At 39.9% G+C, this 14,363-nt stretch overlaps 2 long non-coding RNA genes across 2 annotated transcripts in view; both read right to left on the minus strand.

The window, feature by feature from the left end:
* Positions 1 to 4,494, minus strand: part of LOC110268180 — a 9,155-nt gene extending 4,661 nt beyond the window's left edge. Inside the window, exon 1 of the long non-coding RNA XR_002356285.1 lies at positions 4,326 to 4,494. This is a non-coding gene — a long non-coding RNA (uncharacterized LOC110268180). The remainder of the gene's footprint in view (positions 1 to 4,325) is intronic.
* LOC110268181 overlaps positions 1 to 9,010 on the minus strand; it is a 17,392-nt gene extending 8,382 nt beyond the window's left edge. Inside the window, exons 1-3 of the long non-coding RNA XR_002356286.1 lie at positions 8,994 to 9,010; positions 8,640 to 8,851; positions 8,180 to 8,294 (exon numbers count right to left, since the gene is read on the minus strand). This is a non-coding gene — a long non-coding RNA (uncharacterized LOC110268181). The remainder of the gene's footprint in view (positions 1 to 8,179; positions 8,295 to 8,639; positions 8,852 to 8,993) is intronic.

Raw genomic sequence — 14,363 nt, forward strand, 5'->3', positions numbered from 1 at the left:
GATCTCCCTCTGCAACCATGGAGAGGAAGCTTGAAAAGCTTCTCTCAAAGCAGAGTCGACCCAAGCTCCCACAGTCAAACTCTAAGTTTGGTGTTGGGAGGCCACAACCAAACTCTAAGTTTGGTGTTGAACTCCCATATCCAAACTCTAAGTTTGGTGTTGGAGAGTTTCAACAATGCTCTGAACATCTGTAAGGCTCCATGAGAGCCCACTGTCAAGCTATTGGCAATAAAGAAGCGCTTGTTGGGAGGCAACCCAATGTTTATGTATCTAATTTTTATTTTCATTGTTTTTTATGTCTTTATAGGTTCATGATCATGTGGAGTCACAAAATAAATAGAAAAATTGAAAACAGAATCAAAAACAGCAGAAGAAAAATCACATCCTGGAGGAGCATCTGTCTGGCGTTCAGCGCCAGAACAGAGCATGGTTCTGGCGTTGAACGCCCAAAATGGGTAGCTTCTGGGTGCTGAACGCCAGAACAGGCATGGTTCTGGCGTTCAACGCCAGAAATGGCACACAAATGGGCGTTGAACGCCCAAAATGGCCACCAACCTGGCGCTGAACGCCCAGAGTTGTATGCAAAGGCATTTTTACATGCCTAATGGGTGCAGGGATGTAAATCCTTGAACACCTCAGGATCTGTGGACCCCACAGGATCCACTCAGGATCCCCACCTACCTTCACTTACTTCTTCTCACCACTCTCTTTCACACAACCCCATAAACACTCTTCCCCAAAAATCCTTCACCAATCACCTCAATCTCTCTTCCCCATCACCTCTTCACCACTCACATCCATCCACTCTTCCCCATAAACCTACCTCATAAACCCCACCTACCTTCAAAATTCAAAACCAATTTCCCACCCAAACCCACCCATATGGCCGAAACCTTTCCCCCCTCCCTTCCCTATATAAAGCTCTCCATTCTTCTTCCTATTCACACAACACAACCCCTCTACACCCTTCTTGGCCGAACCACATCACCTTCTCCCTCTCCTTTATTTCTTCTTCTTCTTCATCTATTCTTTCTTCTCTTGCTCGAGGGCGAGCAAAATTCTAAGTTTGGTGTGGTAAAAGCATAAGCTTTTTGTTTTTCCATTACCATTGATGGCACCTAAGACCGGAGAATCCTCTAGAAAGGGGAAAGGGAAGACAAAAGCTTCCACCTCCGAGTCATGGGAGATGGAAAGGTTCATCTCCAAAGCCCATCAAGACCACTTCTATGATGTTGTGGCCAAGAAGAAGGTGATCCCTGAGGTCCCTTTCAAACTCAAAAGAAATGAGTATCCGGAGATCCGACATGAAATTCAAAGAAGAGGTTGGGAAGTTCTAACAAATCCCATCCAACAAGTCGGCATCCTAATGGTTCAAGAGTTCTATGCCAATGCATGGATCACCAAGAACCATGATCAAAGTAAGAACCCAGATCCAAAGAACTATGTTTCAATGGTTCGGGGGAAATACTTGGATTTTAGTCCGGAAAATGTGAGGTTGACGTTTAACTTGCCCATGATGCAAGGAGATGACCGCCCCTACACTAGAAGGGTCAACTTTAATCAAAGGTTGGACCAAGTCCTTATGGACATATGTGTAGAAGGAGCTCAATGGAAGATTGACTCCAAAGGCAAGCCGGTTCAACTAAGAAGAGTGGACCTCAAGCCTATAGCTAGAGGATGGTTGGAGTTCATTCAATGCTCAATCATTCTCACTAGTAACCGGTCTGAAGTTACTATAGACCGGGCCATCATGATCCATAGCATCATGATTGGAGAAGAGGTGGAAGTTTATGAGATTATACCTCAAGAACTCTACAAGGTGGCTGACAAGTCCTCCACTATGGCAAGGTTAGCCTTTCCTCACCTCATCTGCCACCTATGCAATTTGGCTGGGATTGACATAGAGGGAGATATCCTCATTAAAGAGGAAAAACCCATCACTAAGAAAAAGATGGAGCAAGCAAGAGAGCCCATTCATGGAGCTCAAGAGGTGCAAGAAGCTCATTACCATGAGACCCCGGAGATGCCTCAAATGCACTCTCCTCCACAAAATTATTGGGAGCAAATCAACACCTCCCTAGGAGAATTGAGTTCCAATATGGGACAATTAAGGGTGGAACATCAAGAGCACTCCATCATGCTTCATGAAATTAGAGAAGATCAAAAAGCAATGAGGGAAGAGCAATAAAGACAAGGAAGAGACATAGAAGAGCTCAAGGACATCATTGGTTCCTCAAGAAGGAAACGCCACCATCACTAAGGTGGATTCATTCCTTGTTCTTATTTCTTCTGTTTTTCGTTTTCTATGTTATATGCTTATCTATGTTTGTGTCTTCATTACATGATCATTAGTAGTTAGTAACTATGTCCTAAAGTTATGAATGTCCTATGAATCCATCACCTCTCTTAAATGAAAAAATGTTTTAATTCAAAAGAACAAGAAGTACATGAGTTTCAAATTTATCCTTGAACTTAGTTTAATTATATTGATGTGGTGACAATGCTTCTTGTTTTCTGAATGTATGCTTGAACAGTGTATATATCTTTTGAAGTTGTTGTTTAAGAATGTTAAATATGTTGGCTCTCGAAAGAATGATGACAAGGAGACATGTTATTTGATAATCTAAAAAATCATAAAAATTATTCACAATGGATAAAGTGAGATGCCAAAACTATTCAAGAGGCAAAAAGCTATAAGTCCCGCTCATTTGATTGAAGCTATGTTTCATTGATAATTTGGAATTTATAGTATATTCTCTTCTTTTTATCCTATTTGATTTTCAGCTGCTTGGGGACAAGCAACAATTTAAGTTTGGTGTTGTGATGAGCGGATAATTTATACGCTTTTTGACATTGTTTTTAGTATGTTTTTAGTAGGATCTAGTTACTTTTAGGGATGTTTTCACTAGTTTTTATGTTAAATTCACATTTCTGGACTTTACTATGAGTTTGTGTGTTTTTCTGTGATTTCAGGTATTTTCTGGCTGAAATTGAGGGACTTGAGCAAAAATCAGATTCAGAGGTTGAAGAAGGACTGCTGATGCTGTTGAATTCTGACCTCCCTGCACTCAAAATGGATTTTCTGGAGCTACAGAACTCGAAATTTAATTGCGTTGGAAAGTAGACATCCAGGGCTTTCCAGCAATGTATAATAGTCCATACTTTGGCCAAGTTTAGACGATGCAAACTGGTGTTCAACGCCAGCTCTCTGCCCAAATCTGGCGTCCAGCGCCAGAAAGGGATCCAAAACCAGAGTTGAACGCCCAAACTGGCACAAAAACTGGCGTTCAACTCCAAGAAGGACCTCTACACGTGCAACACTCAAGCTCAGCCCAAGCACACACCAAGTGGGCCCCGGAAGTGGATTTATGCATCAATTACTTACTTCTGTAAACCCTAGTGACTAGTTTATTATAAAGAGGACCTTTTACTATTGTATTAGACATCTTTGGATTATCTTTTGATCTATTGATCATGTTTTGGGGGCTGGCCATCTCGGCCATGCCTGGACCTTCACTTATGTATTTTCAACGGTAGAGTTTCTACACTCCATAGATTAAGGTGTAGAGCTCTGCTGTTCCTCAAAGATTAATGCAAAGTACTACTGTTTTCTATTCAACTCATCTTATTTCGCTTCTAAGATATTCATTCGCACTTCAACCTAAATGTGACGGGGCGTTAGTGACAGACGCAAATGGATAGTAAATCCTATTCCAGCATGATCGAGAACCGACAGATGAATAGCCATGCCGTGACAGGGTGCGTTGACCATTTTCACTGAGAGGATAAGATGAAGCCATTGACAAGGGTGATGCCTCCAGACGATTAGCCGTGCCGTGACAGGGCATTGGATCATTTTCCCGAGAGATGACCGAAAGTAGCCGTTGACAATGGTGATGTATCACATAAAGTCAGCCATGGAAAGGAGTAAGACTGACTGGATGAAGATAGCAGGAAAGCAGATGTTCATAGGACAAAAAGCATCTCCATTCGCTTATCTGAAATTCCTACCAATGATTTACATAAGTATTTCTATCCCTATTTTATTAATTACTTTTGAAAACCCATTACTGTTTGATATCCGCCTGACTGAGATTTACAAGGTTACCATAGCTTGCTTCATACCGACAATCTCCGTGGGATTCGACCCTTACTCACGTAAGGTATTACTTGGACGACCCAGTGCACTTGCTGGTTAGTTACACGGAGTTGTGAATCATGGTCTTGGCATCATGTTTTTGGTGCCATTGCCAGGGAAAGAAAGAGCAATGAATTTTACATAATTAAAGTGTAATCACGATTCCGCGTACCAATAACCTACTTACCATGTCTCTTGATTTCGGGAGAGGGTCATGCCAATTTGGAATAGCATTTGCACGTTCCACATATGCTGCATTTGTCCCTGTACCAAGGATCACAGCAGTAATGACATCCTGATTGTAGAATCTGCCTCCAGCTAGTGTTCCAATGGTATCATTAACCTAATGCAAAATCACCTAGTTAGTCTGGTGTACAGCCTTATTAGTCCAAACTTTCTATCAAACACAAACTTGAAACCATCATTCTCAAGTCCATATATTAAAAATTATTAATCAATCCTGAAGAGAGGTTAGTGGTACTGACTAGAGTTGTGGTGGACGAAATTGTGTTCCACGTTCTTTGTACTTGTGTATGATTAACAATATATAATTGTATTGAATCCTCATTGTGGCTCTATGTGTGGACACAACTCCGTTCAACTAACCAGCAAGTGCACTGGGTCGTCCAAGTAATACCTTACGTGAGTAAGGGTCGAATCCCACGGAGATTGTTGGTATGAAGCAAGCTATGGTCACCTTGTAAATCTCAGTCAGGCAGATATAAAGTGATGAAGATGTTTTCGAAATTAATAAATAATAGAATAGGGATAGAGATACTCATGTAAATCATTGGTAGGAATTTCAGATAAGCGAATGGAGATGCTTTTCGTTCCTCTGAACCTCTGCTTTCCTGCTATCTTCATCCAATCAGTCTTACTCCTTTCCATGGCTGGCTTTATGTGATACATCACCACTGTCAATGGCTACTTTCGGTCATCTCACGGGAAAATGATCCAATGCCCTGTCACGGCACGGCTAATCATCTGGAGGCATCACCCTTGCCAATGGCTTCATCTTAATACATAAGTGAAGGTCCAGGCATGGCCGTGTGGCCAGCCCCTATGGTCTAAGAACAATGTGTTCAAAGATGATCCTAAGATGCTAAGATGATCAAAAGATGCCTAATACAATAGTAAAAGGTCCTATTTATAATAAACTAGTCACTAGGGTTTACATGAGTAAGTAATTGATGCATAAATCCACTTCCGGGGCCCACTTGGTGTGTGTTTGGGCTGAGCTTAAGTGTAGCACGTGCAGAGGCCATTTGTGGAGTTGAACGCCAAGTTCTGTGCCAGTTTGGGCGTTCAACTCTGGTTTTGGATCCTTTTCTGGCGCTGGACGCCAGATTTGGGCAGAAGGCTGGCGTTGAACGCCCGTTTACGTCGTCAATTATTGGCCAAAGTATGGACTATTATATATTGCGGGAAAGCCCTGGATGTCTACTTTCCAACGCAATTGGAAGCGCGCCATTTCGAGTTCTGTAGCTCCTGAAAATCCACTTTGAGTGCAGGGAGGTCAGAATCCAACAGCATCAGCAGTCCTTTTTCAACCTCTGAATCTGATTTCTGCTCAAGTCCCTCAATTTCAGCCAGAAAATACCTGAAATTACAGAAAAACACATAAACTCATAGTAAAGTCCAGAAATGTGAATTTAACATAAAAACTAATGAAAACATCCCTAAAAGTAACTAGATCCTACTAAAAACATACTAAAAACAATGTCAAAAAGCGTATAAATTATCCGCTCATCAAGTTGAAACTCGCATATCCAAGCCAATTTTTTGCTTCGACTTGGTTAGTTCTTCCACGACATCTTCCCCAACCTACAAATCAGAACATAAAGGAAAAGTTATTTAGGACAGGAACACATTGAGATGGAAACAGAGATAATTGACAATAAGAGCAGATTGAATCAGATTAGCCTCCTGCTTCTATTGGTGGTAAAATTTATCAAAACCTTCAAAAATTTTAAGTGAAAGATAGCGAGGCTTTAATCTTAGCAAGTAACATCAAACAAGAAAAGCTTATACCTTCCCTTCTTGTCAATTTTTGTTCAGTCAACTGTCAAATAAGAACACATTCAAATAATTAGAATAAAGCAACAAAATTTGGTTTAATGAGGAGAAATAAGCTACAAGACATGTCCTGAATATTAACTCACCTCCAAATCAACAAAATTTTAAGTGTATAAATATGGCTATTAATTAGAATTTCGTTTAAAGAGAGGAAGTGTCAAGTCAAAGAGTGATCTAGCTGACCCAAGAAAGGAAATGATCTCAGATTCAATGTAAGGTCCATGCTGATGCACGTGTGGATAAAGATCGCACGAAGCAAAACCTGCATAGCAGTTATATTGGCCGGCTAGCCAAGATTCGCGGAATGGAGCTTGGCTGACGACATAGGATCCAAGAACTAGTTAGTTGGTTCGTATAAATAGGACTCGGTCTCCTCCCACATTCTCGGATTTATGTTTTTCTTTCTAGCCTTCTTTTGTTTTTTCATTTCAATCTACATATTTAGTATGCTTTTTTTTTTAAAAAAGAATAGTTTAACAAGATTACGATTTTCTTCTAAGGATTTATGGTGATCATTGCCAAGTTGCTGAGTACCCCTCTTGGCATTAATCATATAGTAAAGGTAATCATGAAGAGTGAGTTTCGGACAGTTTCTTGTTTTAAAATTTAATCAATTCAATTTTAACCAAACAATAGTTATGCACATATATCATCAACCAACCCAGCAAAAAGCAGAATGAAATTGCCACCCTATTTCCACAAAAGTGTAACATATTGTGGTTTGATCTGTGGATTAATAACTTTTTCAAAATAGTAAACACCAACACCAATTTCATTCCATTGATGTAGAAAACCTTTACCTCATTAGCCAACAATGTTCCTTCAAGTTATAGTTTAGCAAATTTCCCTCCAATTGTTAATAATAAGCTATGGGTTTGAAAAAAGCTGAAATGTAGGAATAGACCAGCATTTCAAGAATCATTAGAGCTAACTCAACTCAATGGTGGAAATTAATTAGCCTCTTACAACATTCTTGCATTGTGCTCCACATGAGGTTTATATTGAACTATCACAACAAAGTTCATGTCATAACAATTTTTTCAAACCTAGCACAAACCCTCATGCCAATAACTCACAGAACAAACAGAGTTCAGCAAATAAATAAATAAATAACAAATAAAAAAAAATCAAACACAAACAATTTTAAACCACAGGTTCTAGCAGAAAGCCAATTACCGCACTAACAGTTTAAAAGAAAAAAAAGTATCAAAGAAAAATATTTAATCAAGTACAAAAACTTTCAAAACAAAAAGTGTTTCAATATTACACACATAACACATTAAATCATTCACCTATTCAAGAAATCAACTTCAGTCTCAGAAAAGAATTACCATAAGAATCAGCAACTGAGGGAAAAATTGTAGTTTTAGTCAAAAGGGGTATAAGTAACTATAATGTCCCCATTTTTATAGATGAATACCTAGATTTCTACAATGGAGATGTCAAACAATCAGATTTCTACAACTGAGGAATCCTAAACCCAATTCATACCTGAAGTAGAAGATCTTGTGCTTGAAAAAGATGAAGAAGTTGCAGAAGACAAATTAAACTCTCTTTGGAGTTATTGCTGAGAAGCACCTGAGATAATATTTATTCTGATGAAGACACCATAAAACTAGCAAAGAATCAGAAATTTCCTTAACAAAGTCCACAAACTCTTTGTATCACTTCTGTACAAAACAGGAATTGTTATTATTAATATTATTAATTTTTTATACTATGTTCTGTATTAAATATTAATTTAAAAAAGCTTTTAAATATATCAGTATATCAATATTTTAATAAATTTTAATTATTAATTTTAATTATATATATTATAGCTTAAATAACATAGTCTTTTTATATTTATTGGTATTTACAAGGTTATTGCCTTTGTTGAAGGCTCACCTGATATGGCTACATAAACAGGATTGTATATGATTGGTTTTCATGTTAATCAGATTTCTTTCTTTCAATTCAATTTACAATTCAGCTCACCTTTCTTCTTCCTCTTCTACTTCTTCTCTACTTCTTGTCTTCTTTTCATTCTTTACATTCTTCACACCATTTCTATTTCTGGCTAACCAAGAAACCATTCAAACTGCAAGAACTCTGTTAGAAACAAGAAGCTAAAAACAGAAAGCTGAAAACAGAGAAACGGAAGCCAACTTATTCATTGAGAAATCACAGAAACAAAAGCTTATTAACGCTGCATTTGGATTCAGTCTCAGAAACAAAAATACAGAGAAAATAGACAAGCTGTATATTAAATCACAGTTCACAAACCCTAAAATACCACACATCTTCATCAACAACAGCATGCATGTTATCAAATTACAGTTCACAAACCCATATTTCAGAGATTAAAAGCCCCAAATTAAAACCCCTAAAATAGGAACCCTAAGCCACTGATCAATTTCAGAAGCAAATAGAAATCAATACATACCTATTCGATGATGTGAGCACAGCGAAGACGATGATGAGAAGCACGGAGATGACGATGGTGAGAGCGGTGCAGCGATGATGGTGAGGGCCGCACAGCGACGATCAGTGCAAGCGATGGCGAAGAGGAGTGACGACGGTCAATGTGGAGAGTAGTGCAGGTGAGTCGTGAGTGGGAGGCGACGACTCTTAATGGCAAGAGTGAGAGGGTTTCCGCTTGTAGTGAGAGGGTCAATGGCGAGAGTGAGAGGGTCAATGGTGAGACCGAGAGTGAGAGGGTCAATGGCGAGAGTGAAGAGAGAGAGTGGGGGGCGACGATGGTGAGCTATCGAGGATGACTGAGCTATCGAGGGTTTACGAGGATGAAGGTGACTGAGCTATCGAAGGTGACTGAGACTTAAGAAGTTTGCTAAGTTTTACTAAGTGTTAAGGTCATCACTCATCAGTTTGCTTTCAGGAAAAACAAGGAAAAAAATTACTAAGTGTTAAGTTTTTGGCTCTAGAGATATTAGGCATCACTTTTAAAACGCACCCAAAACTTAACAAATAGGCTATCCTTTAAAAGCGTCTCCTTTGATACGAAAAGTGAACCTATAGATATCAACCTACAGCTACGCTTTATAAGTGATATCTTAAATACCTAAGGCTACGCTTTTTAAATGATGCCGCATTTGTGTATCCTTTTCTCTTATAAAAAGGCAACACGGAGAAAAGCGTAGCCTATTCTATGAATAGGCTACGCTTTTCAAACGTAGCCTAAAAAAAGTGTGGCTGAATGGGTATTTTTCTTGTAGTGTAAGCACACTCTTTTTGTTTGGACCACGACTTTAACTGCTCAATCTCAAGCTTTTCACTTGACACCTTCACGCCACAAGCACATGGTTAGGGACAGCTTGATTTAGCCGTTTAGGCCAGGATTTTATTCCTTTGGGCCCTCCTATCCATTAATACTCAAAGCCTTGGATCTTTTTTACCCTTGCCTTTTTGTTTAAAGGGTTATTGGCTTTTTCTGCTTGCTTTTTCTTTTTCTTTCTCTTTTTTTCTTTATTTTTCGCATTTTTTTTGCAAGCTTTGTGTTTTTCACTGCTTTTTCTTGCTTCAAGAATCAATTTTATGATTTTTTAGATTATCAATAACATTTCTCTTTTTTCATTATTCTTTCAAGAACCAACAATTTTAACATTCATAAACTTCACTATAAAAAATATGCACTGTTCAAGCATTCATTCAGAAAACAAAAAGTATTACCACCACATCAAAATAATTAAACTAATTTCAAGATAAATTTCGAAATTATGCACTTCTTTTTCTTTTTCAGAAAACATTTTTCATTTAAGAAAGGTGAGAGATTCATGGAATCATTCATAGATTTAAGACATAGACACTAGACACTAATGATCATGTAATAAAGACACAAACATAGACAATACATAAAGCATAAAAACCGAAAAACAGAAAAATAAGAACAAAAAAATTAAAGAACGGGTCCACCTTAGTGACGACGGCTAGTTCTTCCTTTTTAAGATCTTATGGAGTGCTTGAGATCCTCTATGTCTCTTCCTTGCCTTTGTTGCTCCTCTCTCATGGCCTTTTGGTCCTCTCTGATTTCATGGAGGATGATGGAGTGCTCTTGGTGCTCCACTCTCAGTTGCTCCATGTTAGAACTCAAATCTCCTAAAGAGGTGTTGAGTTGTTCCCAATAGTTGTGTGGAGGGAAATGCATCCCTTGAGGCATCTCAGGGATTTCTAGATGAGGGACTTCCTCATGCTCTTGTTAAGGTCCATGAGTGGGCTCTCTTGTTTGCTCTATCCTCTTTTTAGTGATGGGCTTGTCCTTTTCAATGAGGATGATTTCCTCTATGACAATTCTGGCTTAATTACATAGGTGACAGATGAGATGAGAAAAGGCTAACCTTGCCAAAGTAGAGGGCTTGTCAGCCACCTTGTATAGTTCTAGAGATATGATCTCATGAACTTCTACTTCCTCCCCAATCATGATACTATGGATCATGATAGTCCGATCCACAGTTACTTCGGATCGGTTGCTAGTAGGAATGATAGAGCATTGGATGAACTCCAACCATCCTCTAGCCATGGGCTTGAGGTCAAGCCTTCTCAGTTGAATCGGCTTGCCTTTGGAGTCTCTCTTCCATTGCACTCCTTCCACACAGATGTCTATGAGGACTTGGTCCAACCTTTGATCAAATTTGACTCTTCTAGTGAAGGGATGAGGATCTCCTCTCATTATTGGAAAGTTGAATGCCAACCTTACAGTTTCCGGACTGAAATCCAAGTATTTCCCCCGAACCATTGTGAGCCAATTCTTTGGGTTCGGGTTCACACTTTGATCATGGTTCTTAGTGATCCATGCATTAGCAAAGAACTCTTGAACCATTAAGATTCTGACTTGTTGGATGAGGTTGTAAGAGATTCCCAACCTCTTCTTCGAACCTCACGACGGATCTCCGGATATTCACTCTTTTTGAGCATGAAGGGGACCTCGGGGATCACCTTTTTCTTGGCCACAACTTCATAGAAGTGGTTTTGATGGGCTTTTGAGATGAATCTCTCCATCTTCCATGACTCGGAGGTGGAAGCAATTGCCTTTCCTTTCCTCTTTCTAGAGGTTTCTCCGGCCTTAGGTGCCATTAATGGTTATGGAAAAATTAAAAGCAAAGCTTTTTCCCACACCAAACTTAAAAGTTTTGCTCGTCCTCGAGCAAAAGAAGAAAGAAAGGAGGAGAAGAAGAAGAAATGGAGAAGATAGAGGGGTGCTTTGGATTTGCCCAAGGGGGGTTGTAAGTGTTTATGATGTGTGAAATTGAAGGTGGTAAGGAGGGGTATCGATAGGGTAAGAGAGAGAGGGAAGTCGTTTATGAAGGGGTTGGGTTTGGGAGGGAAATGTTTTGAATTTGAATGGTGAGGTAGGTGGGATTTTATGATGGGTTTTGGGGAATAGTGGATGGATATGAGTGGTGAAGAGATTATGGGGAAGAGGGTAGGATTTGATAGGTGAATGGTGTTTGGGGAATAGGTGTTGATGTGATTGGTCAAGGGTAATTGGGGAAGAGTGTTATGGAAAGGTGTGAAGAGGAGAGAAAGAGAGGTGGGGTAGGTGGGGATCCTGTGGGGTCCACAGATCCTGAGGTGTTAAGGAATTCTGGTCCCTGCACCTTTCTGGCGTTTAAACGCCCTCTGTGAAGAGTGTTAAAAGGTGTGAAGAGGAGAAAAAGAGAGGTGGGGTAGGTGGGGATCCTGTGGGGTCCACAGATCCTGAGGTGTTAAGGAATTCTGGTCCCTGCACCTTTCTGGCGTTTAAACGCCCTCTGTGTGCCATTTCTGGCGTTTAACGCCATCTCTATTACCTTTTCTGGCATTTAACGCCAACCAGACACCCTTTTTTGGCGTTAAACGCCAGTCTGTCTGCCAATTCTGGCGTTTAACGCCAGCCAGACACCCTTTTTTGGCGTTAAACACCAGTTTGTCTGCCAATTCTGGCGTTTAATGCCTAGAATACTGCCAGACTGGGCGTTAAATGCCCATTCTGCTATCCTTACTGGCGTTTAAGCCTGTCATCCAGGGTGTGCTATTTTTGATGCTGCTTTTGATTCTGCTTTAATTCTGTAGTTATTTTTGTGACTCCACATGATCATCTACCTAAAGAAAATATAACATGACAATGGAAAATAAGTGTCTATAAAATTAAATATAATTAAATAACATTGGGTTGCCTCCCAATAAGCACTTCTTTAATGTCAATAGCTTGACAGTGAGCTCTTAGAGAGCTTCACAGAGACTCAAAGCTTAATGGTGGCCTCCCAACACCAAACTTAGAAGTTGAGTGTGGGGGGTCTTTTTGACTCTGTATTGAGAGAAGCTTTTCATGCTTCTTCTCCATGGTTACAGAAGAAGATCCTTGAGCCTTAAACACAAGGTAGTCCTCATTCAATTGAAGGACTAACTCTCCTCTGTCCACATCAATCACAGCTCTTGCTGTGGCTAGGAAGGGTCTTCCAAGGATAATGGATTCATCCTCTTCCTTCCCAGTGTCTAGGATTATGAAATCAGCAGGGATGTACAGGTCTTCAACCTTCACTAAGACATCCTCTACAAGTCCATAAGCCAGTTTCCTTGATTTGTCTGCCATCTCTAGTGAGATTCTTGCAGCTTAACCTCAAAGATCCCTAGTTTCTCCATCATAGAGAGTGGCATGAGGTTTATACCTGACCCCAAGTCAGACAGAGCCTTCTCAAAGGTCATGGTGCCAATGGTACAAGGTATTAAGAACTTTTCGGGATCTGATTTCTTCTGAGGTAATTTTAGTTGAACCAAAGCATTCAGTTCATTGATGAGCAATGGAGGTTCATCTTCCCAAGTCTCAGTACCAAATAAATTGGCATTCAGCTTCATGATTGCTCCTAGATACTGAGCAACTTGCTCTTCAACAATATCTTCATCCTCTTCAGAGGAAGAATAATCATCAGAGCTCATGAATGGCAACAGTAAGTTCAGTGGAATCTCTATTGTCTCTGTATGAGCCTCAGATTCCTTTGGTTCCTCATTAGGGAACTCCTTAGTAGTCAGTGGACGTCTATTGAGGTCTTCCTCACTGGAAATCACTGCCTCTTCCTCCTCTATAGGTTCGGCCACTTTGGGTATATTGATAGCCTTTCACTCTAGTGCACGAAATTGTGATCATCAATGGCACCATCAATATGGTACGCTCAATTGATATCTCAACTCTTTGTCACAATTCCGCACAACTAACCAGCAAGTGCACTGGGTCGTCCAAGTAATAAACCTTACGCGAGTAAGGGTCGATCCCACGGAGATTGTTGGTATGAAGCAAGCTATGGTCATCTTGTAAATCTCAGTCAGGCAGATTCAAATGGTTATGGATGATGAATGATTAAAAGATAAATAAAACAAAAAATAAAGATAGAGATACTTATGTAATTCATTGGTGAGAATTTCAGATAAGCGTATGGAGATGCTTTGTCCCTTCCGTCTCTCTGCTTTCCTACTGTCTTCATCCAATCCTTCTTACTCCTTTAGGACACTCATAGCTTTAAGGCATAGACACTAAGACACTAATGATCATAAGACACAAACATAGATAAACATAAGCATAAAAAAATTCGAAAAATAGGAAAGTAAAGAACAAGAAAATTAAAGAACGGGTCCACCTTAGTGATGGCGGCTTGTTCTTCCTCTTGAAGATCTTATGGAGTGCTTGAGCTCCTCAATGTCTCTTCCTTGCCTTTGTTGCTCCTCTCTCATGGTTCTTTGATCTTCTCTAATTTCATGGAGGAGGATGGAATGCTCTTGGTGCTCCACCCTTAGTTGTCCCATGTTGGAACTTAATTCTCCTAGGGAGGTGTTGATTTGCTCCCAATAGTTTTGTGGAGGAAAATACATCCCTTGAGGCATCTCAGGGATTTCATGATGATGAATTTCCTCATGCTCTTTTCCATGAGTGGGATCTCTTGTTTGCTCCATCCTTTTCTTAGTGATGGGCTTGTCCTCATCAATGAAGATGTCTCCCTCTATGTTAATTCCAACTGAATTACAGAGGTGACAAATGAGATGAGGGAAGGCTAATCTTGCCGAGGTAGAGGACTTGTCCGCCACCTTATAGAGTTCTTGGGATATAACCTCATGAACTTCTACTTTCTCTCCAATCATGATGCTATGAATCATGATGGCCCGGTCTATAGTAGCTTCGGAC

Source organism: Arachis ipaensis, chromosome B10 (genome assembly GCF_000816755.2).
Source record: "Arachis ipaensis cultivar K30076 chromosome B10, Araip1.1, whole genome shotgun sequence".
Classification (NCBI taxonomy): Eukaryota; Viridiplantae; Streptophyta; class Magnoliopsida; order Fabales; family Fabaceae; genus Arachis; species Arachis ipaensis.